Source organism: Tursiops truncatus, chromosome 9, assembly GCF_011762595.2.
Source record: "Tursiops truncatus isolate mTurTru1 chromosome 9, mTurTru1.mat.Y, whole genome shotgun sequence".
In the NCBI taxonomy this organism is placed as follows: Eukaryota; Metazoa; Chordata; class Mammalia; order Artiodactyla; family Delphinidae; genus Tursiops; species Tursiops truncatus.
This window is the reverse complement of record NC_047042.1, coordinates 85,859,536-85,878,908: the sequence shown is the minus strand read 5'-3', so window position 1 is coordinate 85,878,908 and position 19,373 is coordinate 85,859,536.

Genomic DNA, 19,373 nt, shown 5'->3' with positions numbered 1-19,373 from the left:
GAAAAACAAAACAAATATGAAAGTAGCCCCTCCTTGTAGAAACACACCAGCAAGTTGGGAAATAATGCAGGTGCAGTGCATGGTTGCAATTTGATGTCACTACATGATTTTAGAAACGGAGTGTTCAAACAATAACACCGTCAGTCAATGGTACCGAGAGGAAGAGAATGTTTAATGGTGTTACCCAGAAAGGGCCATGGTGTGGCTCAAAGCAGGTTCTCTTGTTTTGTTTTGTTTTGTTGTTTTTCGGTACGCAGGCCTCTCACTGCTGTGGCCTCTCCCGCTATGGAGCACAGGCTCCGGACGCACAGGCTCAGCAGCCATGGCCCACGGGCCCATCCGCTCCGCGGCATGTGGGATCTTCCCGGACCAGGGCACGAACCCGTGTCCCCTGCATCAGCAGGCAGACACTCAACCACTGTGCCACCAGGGAAGCCCAAAGCAGGTTCTTTTAACAGAGCTGCCAAGCAGAAATGATACTTCTCAACAAAGGGGGATGAAACAGCTCTGCGATCACCACCATCCAGGGAAAATGAATTGTACCAAAGCAAAAACAGAGGCCAAGAGACCAAGGGTGCAGTGCACTCTGAGCAGGATGAGAGATGCAGTAGCAGTCTGCACCCGTTCTTGTTAACAAGTCGAGCAGGCAACTAACAAGTAATTTGCAGAATACATGGCCGGCAAATCTTCCCTAGAAAATAGGTGAAAAAAGATTCAGTCCTTAGCGGTGATGCTTTGACAAGCAAATGAATCTGCATTTGCAGCAAGAACAACATGGAATGCATAAAAGACGGCACAAACTAGACCTGAACCATCTTCTTTCAATGTTCTGGTTAAGGTTTTTTACCAGGGTGTTAGAAGATATGCTTTAGTATATGTTTAATAAAAGTGCCTAGAGAAAAATAAGCTATTTTCCTTACAGAGAGTGCATTCAGTCTTTCTCAATAAATCTTTGCTGCCATTTCCATAAAATTCTAAGATAAGAAATTTTTTCAAGGTATTATTACGTTTAGGTACATGGACCCAAAGAACCGCCTATCACGAGGTCTTTAGTCCCCTAACCTGGTCAGGCAAACAAAAGCTAAGCAACCCCCTTTGCAGAATCCGATTCCAACAGTCTTATTCCTGTCCAGGATGCTATGTTACATTAACATGAGGAACACCAAGAGTTTTAAAAGATTGGAAGCTGAGAAAGGGACTGGGAGAAACAAAATTGACAGTGAGAGAGAAGAAAAAATCTTTAGTAGGAAACCCAGAAAGATAAATAAGGTGGAGTTGCATAGAAAGTAAGGATTTGCTGATTGTAAGGGGGAGTCACACAGGAATGAGTGACTGGGGGAAGTACACACACACACAGCTTTCACAAATATCCGTAGGCCATGAAAATTCTATTCTGCCCACAAAATCAGAATTGTTCTTTCTGCAATAGGAAGCGCGCCCTGGATGACCTCTCCTTCACAGTCATCAACCCCTCCTTCTACATCCTTCCGTATCACTAAAATGAGAAAGCCCAATCATCAGACCGCAGCACATCCTAGAAGGCCTTTGGCACATCCCATTGGTTTTGCATCACATTTATTGCTGAATCTCACTAGCGTCTCCTGATCTGGTTTATTGCTGATTTTAATCTTGTTTGTTTTGTGATTGGGAGCCTACCGCAAAATACCTAATATATTCTTTGTAGCTAGAGACTGTATAAATAAAATGTATCATAGTCCCCTTATAAGCACGCTCTATCATCCACATTACCCAGCACCTAGATAGTTTACATTTTTAATTATTTCCCCCCAAAAACTCTAAATTAATACAATGAATTTAGAAGTTCCTCCACCTCTCATCGGAGCAAGTAATTGAATCATCCATTATGATAATAGACCATTTTTCCTCCTAAGTGCTCATTCCCAGAGGGCTTTGTTCTGTGCAGGAAGTCCACAGGTGGTAGTTCTGAAAGGGCAACGTGTGCTGAGTACTCAGATAATAATGCTTTGTTATCTTGGATCTTAAACTACTTTTACTCTAACAAACCCTCCCAGCGTTCTGCAGCCAATCGTATCAAGGGAGCACCATTCTTTGGGTAAAAAAGCAATTCCCAGTCTCTGGTGATGAGGATGTATCTTTACTTCCTGATACAGGGAAGGCATCTTTCTTATAGGAAATTTCATGGCCTGTTTTTAGGTGGAAAGGGTCAGAGAGCCCCTCCTGCACTTGCTGTTTCTCAAGTGCCTTCAGCTCAGAAAAATCGATGCGCAAAAGCAGCATATTTGAGGGTGGTACATCCTGAACTCCTTCGGAGCCTGGACAGGCAGCCAACACCACGGTGAGGTTGGAGGGCTGATAAAGGGCCTCGCTGAAGAGATTCATCTCCCCCTACAAGCCACAGGGGTGACAAATCACTCCTCTGTCCTACATGTCACATCAGAAACCCCCTCTGAAAACAGAAATAAAAATCATGACCAAGGGAAGGAGGAAGATGAGCATCTGAACAGCTCTCCCTTCAAAACCCTGTAATTCCTGATCGCCTAACAACAGATTCCTCCCCTGGCTTTCAAAATCCTCTACTGGGGCTTCCCTGGCGGCGCAGTGGTTGAGAGTCCGCCTGCCGATGTAGGGGACACGGGTTCGTGCCCCGGTCTGGGAGGATCCCACATGCCGCGGAGCGGCTGGGCCCGTGAGCCATGGCCGCTGAGCCTGCGCGTCCGGAGCCTGCGCTCCGCGGCGGGAGAGGCCACAACAGTGAGAGAGGCCCACGTACCGCAAAAAAAAAAAAAAAAAGCCCCCTACTGTATGGCCCCAGACTGATTTTCCCACCTGGACTCTTAACTACTTTCCCCATTTATCTTAGCTCTGGGTTTTCAGTTCATCTTCCGGCTGCTACTAAGATCAATTTCAGCTAGAAGTAATTCTTCTCAAAGCATCTTTCCTACGGGGTGCTACTTACCCGATCTGGGCATGGGAACCCTTGACAGAAAATGCCATTAAGGTCCCCTGAGTCCCTCGTCTATCCCTGGCAATACCTAATGAGTGTTTGTAACAGAAGGATTCATTGTCCACACAACAGTGAGAAATTTGTATGCGGTAACTAGCAGTTGATCTTCATAAACTCAGCTATAATTGATAGACAATGTCATTCTCTTGTATTTCTAATCCCTTCACACTAAAGGGCAATGTGTGCTGTGCACTCAGCTCTAAGGGAACAATCTGTTCCCTTGGGGATGGGGTCTGAGGGCTTGCCAGGGATACTAGAAGCCCCAAGATAAACGTGGAGCTTCTTTCTGAATCTTGTCCTTTGCACCATGCAGGCCTTGTTATTAAAGTACACAAGTGACTAGCAAATAATTGGTAGAACATTTGCCGGCTAAGCACATCTTCCACAGCAAATCAGACAGATTCAGGACTTAAAGGTAATTCTTTCACAGGAACATGCACAGGGGCAGGAGGGAGCTTCTGCAATGCTTGCCATGTTCTATTTCTTGATCTGGGTGGTAGCTATACGGGGGTGTTCATTTTCTGAAAATTCATGCAGCGACGTACTTATGAGTTGTGTACTCTTCTCTATGTGAGTTATACTTCAATTAAAAAACTCACTAAAGGCAGAAGGGGAGAGGCAGCACGTGGAAGGGAGGGCCTCTGGCGTGTGGAGTTCTGGATTTTGGAGAGTAAAACAAATGTGCCTCAGGCAAAACAGTCTGTCAACAGAGACTCAAGGCTGGAGAGTCCAGGATCAATGTGCCAACCGATCTGGTTCCTGATAGACCTACATGGGAACCAGACGACTACTTAAAAAATTCATGCCATCTCCTGTGCCTATTAAAGTATGTGGGGCAGATGATGATTTCCATGTAAGAGCTCAGTTCACAGCTACCACCAAAGCTTCTAAATCTTCTGTCTACTTTCAATAAAAACTTGTAATAAATCACAACCAGAAGACGCCAACGTGAATGTAAACTGAAGCCAGAAATGAATAAGAGCAAGTTCATTTTATTTTAGTGGCATTTCTTAGAGGTGATAAGCACAGTTTTCTAAATACCTGTTCGGGGTCTGAAATCCTACTGTATGTGGTTCCAAAATGAAATCAGTATACAAAGGGCAATCACGTAAAATGTATTCGTGTATTTCAGGTTAAAATTCATGATGTGCCATAATGTGAGGTGTCTCATGGGTTTATATGTCTCTTAGTTTATAACCCTGGTGATACATTATTGGAAGACATTTGGAAGTGATAAAGTAAAGGCAGATTTTGTCATTTCCTGATAGAAACAATAACCTGAAAGTCAGGCTGACTTTTATTGAGATTCTATGCTAGGTAACATTACAATAAGTATTTCTGTATCTAATTCTGTCATCTTAGGGGGAAATCTAGAAAATATGTCAAATAATCTAACAGATAATTCATTTGATTGTTTTCATTTGTGTAGAAAACGCAAGAGTACGAAAAGTAACTTGTAAGTTTTTTTTTCCTCCAGATTGTTCTCCCATCTGGACTCTAGGTACTGTTATATCACACAATTCTGGTTAACTTTCCTTGCTGTTTTAATTTTCCTTTAATTAATTTTGATACCTGATTTGCATCAAAATCTTATTTGTACTATAACATTGCCAATTAACTGTGTATTGAAGAAGTGAAGAAAATTAAATAGGGTTAATAGGTTTAAAAAAAAGCTCATTAAAGTATTAAAGAAAATTGAATATGTTAAGTATATGTACTATTTGAAATTTTAAAGGAATGCTGATTAACTAGGTAAATGGACTAAATATTAATCAGTTTAAAAGTTATTGTTCAAAATTTGCTAATTCTATGAAATAGAATAATACAATTTATAAGCTGAACTTAAAAACTTAAGGAAATTATTATTCAGCCATAAAACGAATGAACTATTGACACATGTTACAGTGTGGATGAACCTCAAAAACATTATGCTGAGTAAAAGAAGCCAGAAACAAAAAGTCACAGATTGTATGACTCCGTGTATATGAAATGTCCAGAATAGATACATTCATAGAGACAGAGAAAATTGGTGGTTTCCAGGGTCTGGGAGGAGGGGGAAATAGGGACAAACGGCTTAAACGGTAAGAAGTTTTACCCTGGAGTTACGGGAATCTTTTGGAACTAGATAGAAGTTGTGTTTGCACAACATTGTGAGTGTATTGTACTAAATGCCACTGAATTATTCACTTTATTTATTTTTAACATCTTTATTGGAGTATAATTGCTTTACAATGTTGTGTTAGTTTCTGCTGTATAACAAAGTGAATCAGCTATACGTATACATGTATCCCCATATCCTCTCCCTCTTGCACCTCCCACCCACCCTCCCTATCTCACCCCTCTAGGTGGTCACAAAGCACCGAGCTGATCTCCCTGTGCTATGTGGCTGCTTCCCACTAGCTATCTATTTTACAGTTGGTAGTTTATATATGTCCATGCAACTCTCTCACTTTGTCCCAGCTTACGCTTCCCCTTCCCCGGGTCCTCAAGTCCATTCTCTATGTCTGTGTCTTTATTCCTGTCCTGCCGCTAGGTTCTTCAGAATTTTTTTTTTTGTTTTTTGTACATTCCATATATGTGTGTTAGCATACGGTATTGATTTTTCTCTTCCTGACATACTTCACTCTGTATGACAGACTCTAGGTCCATCCACCTCACTACAAATAACTCAATTTCATTCCTTTTTATGGCTGAGTAATATTCCATTGTATATATGTGCCACATTTTATCCATTCATCTGTCGATGGACACTCAGGTTGCTTCCATGATCTGGTTGTTGTAAACAGTGCTGCAGTGAACATTTTGGTACATGACTCTTTTTGAATTATGGTTTTCTCAGGGTATATGCCCAGTAGAGGGATTGCTGGGTCGTATGGTAGTTCTATTTTTAGTTTTTTAAGGAACCTCCATACTGTTCCCCATAGTATCAATTTACATTCCCACCAACAGTGCAAGAATGTTCCTTTTTCTCCACAACCACTCCAGAATTTATTGTTTGTAGATTTTTTGATGATGCCCATTCTGACTGGTGTGAGGTGATACCTCATTTTAGTTTTGATTTGCATTTCTCTAATGATTAGTGCTGTTGAGCATCATTTCATGTGTTTGTTGGCAATCTGTATCTCTTCTTTGGAGAAATGTCTATTGAGGTCTTCTGCCCATTTTTGGATTGGGTTCTTTGTTTTTTTAATATTGAGCTGCATGAGCTGCTTGTAAATTTTGGAGATTAATCCTTTGTCAGTTGCTGCATTTGCAAATATTTTCCCCACTCTGAGGGTTGTTTTTTCATCTTGTTTCTGGTTTCCTTTGCTTTGCAAAAGATTTGAAGTTTCAGTAGGACCCATTTGTTTATTTTTGTTTTCATTTCCATTTCTCTAGGAGGTGGGTCAAAAAGGATCTTGCTATGATTTATGTCATAGAGTGTTCTGCCTATGTTTTCCTCTAAGCGTTTGATAGTGTCTGGCCTTACATTTAGGTCTTTAATCCATTTTGAGTTTATTTTTATGTATGGTGTTAGGGAGTGTTCTAATTTGATTCTTTTATATGTAGCTGTCCAGTTTTCACAGCACCACTTATTGAAGAGGCTGTCTTTTCTCCATTGTATATTCTTTCCTCCTTTATCAAAAATAAGGTGACCATATGTGTGTGAGTTTATCTCTGGGCTTTCTATCCTGTTCCATTGACCTGAATTTCTGTTTTAGTGGCAGTACCATACTGTCTTGATTACTATAGCTTTGTACTATACTCTAAAGTCTGGGAGCCTGATTCCTCCAGCTCCGTTTTTCTTTCTCAAGATTGCTTTGGCTATTCGGGGTCTTTTGTGTTTCCATACAAATTGTGAAATTTTTTGCTCTAGTTCTGAGAAAAATGCCAGTGGTAGTTTGATAGGGATTGCATAGAATCTGTAGATTGCTTTAGTTAGTATAGAAATTTTCACAATGTTGAGTCTTCCAATCCAAGAACATGGTATATATCACCATCTGTTTGTATTAACTTTAATTTCTTTCATCAGTGTCTTATAGTTTTCTGCATACAGCTCTTTTGTCTCCTTAGGTAGGTTTATTCCTAGGTATTTTATTTTTTTGTTGCAATCGTAAATGGGAGTGTTTCCTTAATTTCTCTTTCAGATTTTCATCATTAGGGTAAAGAAATGCAAGAGATTTCTGTGCATTAATTTTGTATCCTGCTACTTTACCAAATTCATTGGTTAGCTCTAATAGTTTTGTGGTAGCATTTTTCGGATTCTCTATGTATAGTATCAATTCATCTACAAACAGTGACAGCTTTACTTCTTCTTTTCCAATTTAGATTCCTTTTATTTCTTTTTCTTCTCTGATGGCTGTGGCTAAAACTTCCAAAACTATGTTGAATAATAGTGGTGAGAGTAGACAACCTTGTCTTGTTCCTGATCTTAGAGGAAATGGTTTCAGTTTTTCACAATTGAGAATGATGTTGGCTGTGGGTTTGTCACATACGGCCTTTATTATGTTGAGGTAAGTTCCCTCTATGCCTGCTTTCTGGAGGGTTTTTATCATAAATCCATGCTGAATTTTGGCTAAAGGTTTTCTGCATCTCTTTAGATGATCATATGGTTTTTCTCCTTCAATTTGTTAATATGGTGTATCACATTGATTGATTTGTGTATATTGAAGAATCCTTGCATTCCTGGAATAAACTCCACTTGATCATGGTGTATGATCCTTTTAATGGGCTATTGGATTCTGTTTGCTAGTGTTTTGTTGAGGAGTTTTGCATCTGTGTTCATCAGTGATACTTGCCTATAGTTTTCTATCTTTGTGACATCTTTGTCTGGTTTTGGTATCAGGGTGATGGTGGCCTCATAGAATGAGTTTGGGAGTGTTCCTCCCTCTGCTATATTTTGGAAGAGTGTGAGAAGGATAGGTGTGAGCTCTTCTCTAAATGTTTGATAGAATTCGCCTGTGAAGCCATCTGGCCCTGGGCTTTTGTTTGTTGGAAGATTTTAAATCACAGTTTCAATTTCAGTGCTCGTGAATGGTCTGTTTATATTTTCTATTTCTTCCTGGTTAAGTTGCAGAAGGTTGTGCTTTACTAAGAATTTGTCCATTTCTCCCAGGTTGTCCATTGTATTGGCATAAATTTGCTTGTAGTAATCTCTCATGATCCTTTGTATTTCTGTAGTGACAGTTGTTACTTCTTTTTTTTTTCAATTTTATTTTATTTACCTTTTTATACAGCAGGTCCTTATTACTTATCCATTTTATACATATTTGTGTATATATGTCAATACCAATGTCACAATTCATCACACCACCACCCCTTCCCGGCCACTTTGCCCCCTTGGTGTCCATACGTTTGTTCTCTATATCTGTGTCTCTATTTCTGCCTTGCAAACTGGTTCATCTGTACCATTTTTCTAGGTTCCACAAATATGTCTTAATATATGATATTTCTTCTTCTCTTTCTGACTTATTTCACTCTGTATGACAGTCTCTAGAACATTCACGTCTGTACAAATGACCCAATTTCATTCCTTTTTATGGCTGAGTAATATTCAATTGTATATATGTACCACAACTTCTTTATCCCTTCGTCTGTAGATGGGCATTTAGATTGCTTCTGTGGAGGAGAGGGGGAAGATGACGGAAGAGTAAGACGCGGAGATCACCTTCCTCCCCACAGATACATCAGAAATACATCTACATGTGGAGCAACTCCTACAGAACACCCGCAGAACGCTGGCAGAAGACCTCAGACCTCCCAAAAGGCAAGAAACTCCCCACTACCTGGGTCGGGCAAAAGAAAAAAGAATAAACAGAGACAAAAGACTAGGGATGGAACCCGCACCAGTGGGAGGGAGCTGTGAAGGAGAAAAGGTTTCCACACAATAGGAGCCCCTTCGCCGGTGGAGACTACGGGTGCCGGAGGGAGAAGCTTCGGAGCTGCGGAGGAGAGCGCAGCAACAGGGGTGCGGAGGGCGAAGCAGAGAGATTCCCACACAGAGGATCGGTGCCGACCAGCACTCACCAGCCCGAGAGGCTTGTCTGCTCACCCGCCAGGGCGGGCGGGGCTGGGAGCTGAGGCTCGAGCTTCAGTCGGATCGCAGGCAGAGGACTGGGGTCGGCTGCATGAACACAGCCTGAACGGGGCTAGTGCTCCACGGCTAGCCAGGAGGGAGTCCGGGAAAAAGTCTGGACCTGCCAAAGAGGCAAGAGATTTTTTCTTCCATCTTTGTTTCCTGGTGCTCGAGGAGAGGGGATTAAGAGCAATGCTTAAAGGAGCTCCAGAGACGGCCGCAAGCCACGGCTAAAAGCGCGGACCCCAGAGACGGGCATGAGACACTAAGGCTGATGCTGCAGCCACCAAGGAGCCTGTGTGCAAGCACAGGTCACTATCCACACACACCCTCCCAGGAGCCTGTGCAGCCCGTCACTGCCAGGGTCCCGTGATCCAGGGACAACTTCCCCGGGAGAACGCACAGCACGCCTCAGGCTGATGCAACGTCATGCCAGCCTCTGCCGTCGCAGGCTCGCCCTGCACTCCGTACCCCTCCCTCCCCCCGGCATGAGTGAGTCAGAGCCCCTGAATCAGCTGCTCCTTTAACGCCGTCCTGTCTGAGCGAAGAACAGACGCCTTCCGGCGACCTACACGCAGAGGCGGGGCCAAATCCAAAGCTGAGAAAGGGAAATCTCTCCCAGAAGACTCAGGAGCAGCGGATTAAAGCTCCACAATCAACTTGATGTACCCTGCATCTGTGGAATACATGAGTAGACGACGAATCATCCCAAATTGAGGAGGTGGACTTTGGGAGCACGATATATTATTTTTTCCCCTTTTCCCCTTTTTGTGAGTGTGTATGTGTATGCTTCTGTGTGAGATTTTGTCTGTATAGCTTTGCTTTCACCATTTGTCCTAGGGTTCTGTCTGTCCGTTTTTAGTTTGCTTCCTTTTTTTTTTTTTTTTACTTAAAAAAATTTTGTTTTCTTAATAATTATTTTTTATTTTAATAACTTTATTTTAATAAATTTATTTTATTTTATCTTCTTTCTCTCTTCCGTTCTCTCTTTCTCTCTTTCTTTCTTTCTTTCTTCTTTTTCTCCCTTTTATTCTGAGCCGTGTGGATGAAAGGCTCTTGCTGCTGCAGCCAGGAGTCTGTGCTGTGCCTCTGAGGTAGGAGAGCCAACTTCACGACAATGGTCCACAAAAGACCTCCCAGCTCCACATAATATCAAACAGCAAAAATCTCCCACAGATCTCCATCTCAACACCAGCACCCAGCTTCACTCAACGACCAGCAAGCTACAGTGCTGGACACCCTATGCCAAACACCTAGCAAGACAGGAACACAACCCCACCCATTAGCAGAGAGGCTGCCTAAAATCATAATAAGGCCACAGACACCCCAAAACCCACCACCAGACGTGGACATGCCCACCAGAAAGACAAGATCCAGCCTCATCCACCACAACACAGGCACTAGTCCCCTCGACCAGGAAGCCTACACAACCCACTGAACCAACCTTAGCCACTGGAGACAGACACCAAAAACAACGGGAACTACGAACATGCAGCCTGCAAAAAGGAGACCCCAAACACAGTAAGTTCAGCAAAATGAGAAGACAGGGAAACACAGCAGATGAAGGAGCAAGATAAAAACCCACCAAACCTAACAAATGAAGAGGAAATAGGCAGTCTACCTGAAAAAGAATTCAGAATGACCGTAAAGATGATCCAAAATCTTGGAAATAGAATAGAGAAAATGCAAGAAACATTTAACAAGGACCTAGAAGAACTAAAGAGGAAACAAGCAATGATGAACAACACAATAAATGAAATTAAAAGTACTCTAGACGTGATCAATAGCAGAATAGCTGAGGCAGAAGAACGGATAAGTGACCTGGAAGATAAAATAGTGGAAATAACTACTGCAGAGCAGAATAAAGAAAAAAGAATGAAAAGAACTGAGGACAGTCTTAGAGACCTCTGGGACAACATTAAATGCACCAACATTCGAATTATAGGGGTCCCAGAAGAAGAAGAGAAAAAGAAAGGGACTGAGAAAATATATGAAGAGATTATAGTTGAAAACTTCCCTAACATGGGAAAGGAAATAATCAAGTCCAGGAAGCACAGAGAGTCCCATATGGGATAAATCCAAGGAGAAATACGCCAAGACACATATTAATCAAACTGTCAAAAATTAAATACAAAGAAAGCATATTAAAAGCAGCAAGGGAAAAACAACAAATAACACACAAGGGAATCCCCATAAGGTTAACAGCTGATCTCTCAGCAGAAACCCTACAAGCCAGAAGGGAGTGGCAGGACATACTGAAAGTGATGAAGGAGAAAAACCTGCAACCAAGACTACTCTACCCAGCAAGGATCTCATTCAGATTTGATGGAGAAATTAAAACCTTTACAGACAACAAAAGCTGAGAGAGTTCAGCACCACGAAACCAGCTTTAAAACAAATGCTAAAGGAACTTCTCTAGACAAGAGACACAAGAGAAGGAAAAGACCTATAATAATGAACCCAAAACAATTTAGAAAATGGGAATAGGAACATACATATCGATAATTACCTTAAATGTAAATGGACTAAATGCTCCCACCAAAAGACACAGATTGGCTGAATGGATACAAAAACATTGTGCTGTCTACAAGAGACCCACTTCAGACCTAGAGACACATACAGACTGAAAGTAAGGGGATAGAAAAAGATATTCCATGCAAATGGAAACCAAAAGAAAGCTGGAGTAGTAATTCTCATATCAGACAAAATAGACTTTAAAATAAGGACTATTAAAAGAGACAAAGAAGGACACTACATAATGATCAAGGGATCGATCCAAGAAGAAGATATAACAATTGTAAATATTTATGCACTCAACATAGGAGCACCTCAAAACATAAGGCAAATACTAACAGCCATAAAAGGGGAAATGGACAGTAACACATTCATAGTAGGGGACTTTAACACCCCACTTTCAACCATGGACAGATTATCCAAAATGAAAATAAATAAGGAAACACAAGCTTTAAATGATACATTAAACAATATGGACTTAACTGATATTTATAGGACACTCCATCCAAAAACAACAGAATACACATTTTTCTCAAATGCTCATGGAACATTCTCCAGGATAGATCATATCTTGGGTCACAAATCAAGCCTTGGTAAATTTAAGAAAATTGAAATTGTATCAAGTATCTTTTCTGACCACAACGCCATGAGACTAGATATCAATTACCGGAAAAGATCTGTAAAATATACAAACACACGGAGGCTAAACAATACACTACTTAATAACGAAGTGATCACTGAAGAAATCAAAGAGGAAATCAAAAAATACCTAGAAACAAATGACAATGGAGAAACAACAACCCAAAGCCTATGGGATGCAGCAAAAGCAGTTCTAAGGGGGAAGTTTATAGCAATACAAACCCACCTTAAGAAGCAGGAAACATCTCGAATAAACAACCTAACCTTGCACCTCAAGCAGTTAGAGAAAGAAGAACAAAAAAACCCCAAAGCTAGCAGAAGGAAAGAAATCATAAAAATCAGATCAGGAATAAATGAAAAAGAAATGAAGGAAACAATAGCAAAGATCAATACAACTAAAAGATGGTTCTTTGAGAAGATAAACATAATAGATAAACCACTAGCCAGACTCATCAAGAAAAAAAGGGAGAAGACTCAAATCAATAGAATTAGAAATGAAAAAGGAGAAGTAACAACTGACACTGCAGAAATACAAAGGATCATGAGAGATTACTACAAGCAACTCTATGCCAATAAAATGGACAATCTGGAAGAAATGGACAAATTCTTAGAAATGCACAACCTGCCAAGACTGAATCAGGAAGAAATAGAAAATATGAACAGACCAATCACAAGCACTGAAATTGAAACTGTGATTAAAAATCTTCCAACAAACAAAATCCCAGGACCAGATGGCTTCACAGGCGAATTCTATCAAACATTTAGAAAAGAGCTAACACCTATCCTTCTCAAATTCTTCCAAAATATAGCAGAGGGCGGAACACTCCCAAATTCCTTCCACGAGGCCACTATCCCCTTGATACCAAAACCAGACAAGGATGTCACAAAGATAGAAAACTACAGGCCAATATCACTGATGAACATAGATGCAAAAATCCTCAACAAAATACTAGCAAACAGAATCCAACAGCACATTAAAAGGATCATACACCATGATCAAGTGGGGTTTATTCCAGGAATGCAAGGATTCTTCAATATACGCAAATCTATCGATGTGATGCACCATATTAACAAACTGAAGGAGAAAAACCATATGATCATCTCAATAGATGTGGAGAAAGCTTTTGACAAAATTCAACACCCATTTATGATAAAAACCCTGCAGAAAGTAGGCATAGAGGGAACTTTCCTCAACATAATAAAGGCCATATATGACAAGCCCACAGCAAACATCATCCTCAATGGTGAAAAACTGAAAACATTTCCACTAAGATCAGGAACAAGACAAGGTTGCCCACTCTCACCCCTCTTATTCAACATAGTTTTGGAAGTTTTATCCACAGCAATCAGAGAAGAAAAGGAAATAAAAGGAATCCAATTTGGAAAAGAAGAAGTAAAGCTGTCACTGTTTGCAGATGACATGATACTATACATAGAGAATCCTAAAGATGCTACCAGAAAACTACTAGAGCTAATCAATGAATTTGGTAAAGTAGCAGGATACAAAATTAATGCACAGAAATCTCTGGCATTCCTATACACTAATGATGAAAAATCTGAAAGTGAAATCAAGAAAACACTCCCATTTACCATTGCAACAAAAAGAATAAAATATCTAGGAATAAACCTACCTAAGGAGAAAAAAGAGCCGTATGCAGAAAACTATAAGACACTGATGAAAGAAATTAAAGATGATACAAATAGATGGAGAGATATACCATGTTCTTGGATTGGAAGAATCAACATTGTGAAAATGACTCTACTACCCAAAGCGATCTGTAGATTCAATGCAATCCCTATCAAACTACCACTGGCATTTTTCACAGAACTAGAACGAAAAATTTTGCAATTTGTATGGAAACACAAAAGACCCCGAATAGCCAAAGCAATCTTGAGAACGAAAAAAGGAGCTGAAGGAATCAGGCTCCCTGACTTCAGACTATAGTACAAAGCTACAGTAATCAAGACAGTATGGTACTGGCACAAAAACAGAAAGATAGATCAATGGAACAGGATAGAAAGCCCAGAGATAAACCCACACACATATGGACACCTTATCTTTGATAAAGGTGGCAGGAATGTACAGTGGAGAAAGGACAGCCTCTTCAATAAGTGGTGCTGGGAAAAGTGGACCGCTACATGTAAAAGTATGAGATTAGATCACTCCCTAACACCATACACAAAAATAAGCTCAAAATGGATTAAAGACCTAAATGTAAGGCCAGATACTATCAAACTCTTACAGGAAAACATAAGCAGAACACTCTATGACATAAATCACAGCAAGATCCTTTCTGACCCACCTCCTAGAGAAATGGAAATGAAAACAAAAATAAACAAATGGGTCCTACTGAAACTTCAAAGCTTTTGCACAGCAAAGGAAACCATAAACAAGACCAAAAGACAACCCTCAGAATGGGAGAAAATATTTGCAAATGAAGCAACTGACAAAGGATTAATCTCCAAAATTTACAAGAAGCTCATGCAGCTCAATAACAAAAAAACAAACAACCCAATCCAAAAATGGGCAGAAGACCTAAATAGACATTTCTCCAAAGAAGATATACAGACTGCCAACAAACACATGAAAGAATGCTCAACATCATTAATCATTAGAGAAATGCAAATCAAAGCTACAATGAGATATCATCTCACACCAGTCAGAATGGCCATCATCAAAAAATCTACAAACAATAAATGCTGGAGAGGGTGTGGAGAAAAGGGAACACTCTTGCACTGCTGGTGGGAATGTGAATTGGTTCAGCCACTATGGAGAACAGTATGGAGGTTCCTTAAAAAACTACAAATAGAACTACCATATGACCCAGCAATCCCACTACTGGGCATATACCCTGAGAAAACCAAAATTCAAAAAGAGTCATGTACCAAAATGTTTATTGCAGCTGTATTTACAATAGCCCGGAGATGGAAACAACCTAAGTGCCCATCATCGGATGAATGGATAAAGAAGATGTGGCACATATATACAATGGAATATTACTCAGCCATAAAAAGAAACGAAATTGAGCTATTTGTAATGAGGTGAATAGACCTAGAGTCTGTCATACAGAGTGAAGTAAGTCAGAAAGAAAAAGACAAATACCGTATGCTAACACATATATATGGAATTTAAGAAAAAAAAATGTCATGAAGAACCTAGGGGTAAGACAGGAATAAAGACGCAGACCTACTGGAGAACGGACTTGAGGATATGGGGAGGGGGAAGGGTGAGCTGTGATAGGGCGAGAGAGAGTCATGGACATATACACACTAACAAACGTAAGGTAGATAGCTAGTGGGAAGCAGCCGCATGGCACAGGGATATTGGTTCGGTGCTTTGTGACAGCCTGGAGGGGTGGGATAGGGAGGGTGGGAGGGAGGGAGACGCAAGAGGGAAGACATATGGGAACATATGTATATGTATAACTGATTCACTTTGTTATAAAGCAGAAACAAACACACCATTGTAAAGCAATTATTCCCCAATAAAGATGTTAAAAAAAATAAAAAATAATGCATATATGTGGAATCCAGAAAAATGGTACAGATGTTCTTATTTGCAGAGCAGAAATAGAGACACAGATGTAGAGAACAAATGTATGGATATCAATGCAGAAAGGGGTGGGATTGGAGGAACTGGGAGACTCGGATTGACACATATACATTATTGATACTATGTATAAAATAAACAACTGATGGGAGCATACTGTATAGCACAGGGAACTCTACCTAAGGCACTGTGGTAACCCAAATGGGAGGGAAGTCCAAAAGGGAGGGGATATCTGTATGTGTATGGCTGATTCATTTTGTTGTGCAGTGAAGGCTAACACAACATTGTAAAGCAACCATACTCCAGTAAAAATTAATTTAAAAAAGATATACCAAAGAGAATCATTTGACATTGATGATTAAACCTTCGTAGGGATATTCTACATGGTCCATAGGGAGGTGGACATGAAGTTCACTTTGTGATTTAACTGGAGATGTTTGCTGGTTTAACAAAGGAAACTATCTTGGTGGTAGTGGAAGGAATTGAGCATCTCTGGAATTTGGGAAGAGAGAGAACAAATTCCAAGATCTGTCTACTTGAAAAACTTTCCCCAGCATTGGCAGAGTAAGAATGGCATGTAAAGAGTGAGCTTTGAGAAACTATAGACAGAAACTAAGAATTATTTGCAACTAATATGCATGTCCTAATACAAGAAAATAACTGTTCCAATATAGGCCAGCAGGGGACAGTGACAATGTCCTCTGCTCCGACTACATTCAGTGGTAGAAAGTGGATCTGAAGTTTAATTAGGTTAAGATTGCCAGATTTAACAAATAAAAATACAGGACATCCAATTAAATCTGAATGGCAGATAAACAGCACATTTTTTAAGTGTAAGTATATTCCATGTATAGCTTGGAATATATTTAGACTAAAAAAATGACTCATTGTTTCATCTGAAAACCAAATTTAACTGGGTAGCCTGTATTCTACCTGAATTAAGGAGTGTGTGAGTGTGTGTGTGTGTGTGTGTGTGTGTGTGTGTGAAACAGTCTCAGAGAAGAAGTGTAGCTCATCCAGTTTCCACAGTCTTACATGGTAAAACAGGGTCTCCGTTCATTTTACCCTAAGATGGTTTGAAACGATAAAATAGTGGTCTGAAAGATTTGGAGTTTTCTTTCCTGATCTCCCTTACTGCCTCATGTCTTTTGTGCTTTGTTGCCATATTTCTAATTAACCTCTTCTCTTTCTTATATTGGCAATCAACCTCATGGTTTATGTCTCCAATAAAACTGTCTTCTCCCTGTTTTCTTACCCTGCCCTGAGGTGTAATTTTGTTCGAGTCTTCTCAAAACAAGTAGAAAGTAAATGAGGACTGTCAACTTACCTCAACCTGGACCAAGTGGGGGTAGAGAAGTAGTGAAAATATGAAGCAAAAGAGAAGAAAAAATCATCTGTTTTACTTTCCTCTTTCTGCCACGTACCATAGTATACGGGACCTGCCGTGTCTGTGTACATTTACCTTAGAAACAAGCTTTGTGTAAATTAAGTAAGCCACTTGACCTCAGGTTTCTCAACTGTAAATAAAAATAATCTCAACTTACAACTGCAAGGAGGCTCCACTGAGAAAAGGATATGAAAGTACTTTAGAAAATGTTAAGGGCTATGATTATAGGGTTTTTTTTTATTATATATTTTTTCCTCTTGGAATACCGCATCAAATATCTGCTTTGATTTCCACAGAAGAAACATTGTTATTATATTCTCTTCACCTTCACCCTGATCCCAACAACTAGTTAAAGGTGTTATAAACAGTGATAAAGAAACTTAACTGAGTCAAGTGCCACCTCTGGCATAATACACTAGCACCTTCCAATTTCTTGAGTTAAGCCCCTCCATTGGGAGCAGGTGATGGTTGGAGGAGAAACAGTCTCTTTTTAAAGCTTCAGATGTATGAAAGGAAACGCTCTGGAGCTAAACACCAGGAAACATCTATCAAAACACAAAGGAAGTGACAAATTACTTTATAATATGCAGAAAAATATGCATTTGAATGATCATCTTTAAAGACTTTTTTTGGGAAAATAACACATTTATAGATGTTATGCAGGAGGATGGGTGACTGCTTTATTCTATTAAATTTTCCCAGAAAAGGAAACTTTAGGGACTCTAAAGATGCTTGGAAATCACACTTATAGCTTCTCTCCTTATCTTCCCCGCTTATTTTGGACTTTTGCTCTCAATAAGCATCACCTGTGTTGGGTCTCTGATGTTATATCCATCACCTGTGTTGGGTCTCTACTGTGATTGTTTTGTTTTGTTTTGTTATGTTTGTAAAACATCCTTCGTGGGTTTCCCTGGTGGCACAGTGGTTAAGAAACCGCCTGCCAATGCAGGGGACACAGGTTCGATCCCTAGTCTGGGAAGGTCCCACATGCCGCGGAGCAACTAAGCCCGTGCGCCACAGCTACTGAGCCTGCACTCTAGAGACCATGAACCACAACTACTGAAGCCTACGCGCCACAACTACTGAAGCCCGTGCGCCTAGAGCCCGTGCTCCACAAGCAGAGAAGCCACTGCAATGAGAAGCCCGCACACCTCAAAAGAGAGTAGCCCCCGCTCGCTGCAACTAGAGAAAGCCCGGTGAAGCAGCAAAGACCCAACACAGCCAAAAATAAAATTAATTAATTAAAAACAAAACAAAACATCCTTCTTGTGGTCTCTTCTTTTCTGCCCCACAGAGATAGCTAAGTGTTTTCTAGCTGTTTGTGTTCTTATATCCCTTGGATACAATCCAGTTTTGTAAATCCAAGTTACAGCAATTCCCTACCTCTTACAAAAGGGGATATGCCTCTCAGGAACCCTTGTGGGTGTTCCTACAAAGCCATTTAACACTATTCGTCAGTGTTAGTTGCCAGCGAAGGATTAGACCACAGGTCTCTAAAAGGGGGTGGAGAGAGGACATAGAATACTTACTATATGGATTGACACTGCCACCCTTACTCGGTCCATTCAGCCATTTGTCACCAGTCATATGCCAAGGGTCTTGGGAAGAGTGGAGATTCCACAGTCGAGATTGACAATGACCCCCATTCTTATTCACTCTGTTTCATAGAATTGTGAAATATTGCAATTTGCATGTATACAGTAATATAGTATTACAGATTATGTGGTTTAGTTTTAATCCACCAAATGAAGTAGTAGCTTTAAAATATTCCTGCAGAGAGACTGTGAATTGAACTGAATTTTGACAATGCAAGCACAAAGGAAGAACAAGAAATTGACAGAGCTGACGCTTTTCCTTCTCCTGGCTTGAGCTCTACCTCAGCCACATTACAGGTGAAAACAGTGATAATCTAATAGAGCTGACACATTTGCTTAAAAATTTTGTTTCCCTGAGTTTTATAACATAAATAAATGAAATAAAATCTATTTTTAAGTACTGTGTATTTTTCCCTTGATAATTTAATAGCCATATTAGTAGAGCAGTATATATATATAATGTAAAACTATTGATATTTTGCAATTGTAAATTCAAAGAATTGTTACTGACAGCTATATGCAACAAAAAAAAATGTTAGCAACCGCTGGGTGAAAGTCAGTATGTTGGAGTTGGCTCATATAGGCTCATGAGAGCTGACTGTTAAATTTGGAGGAGTTTTTTTCATGCTATCTGTTAAATACAACTA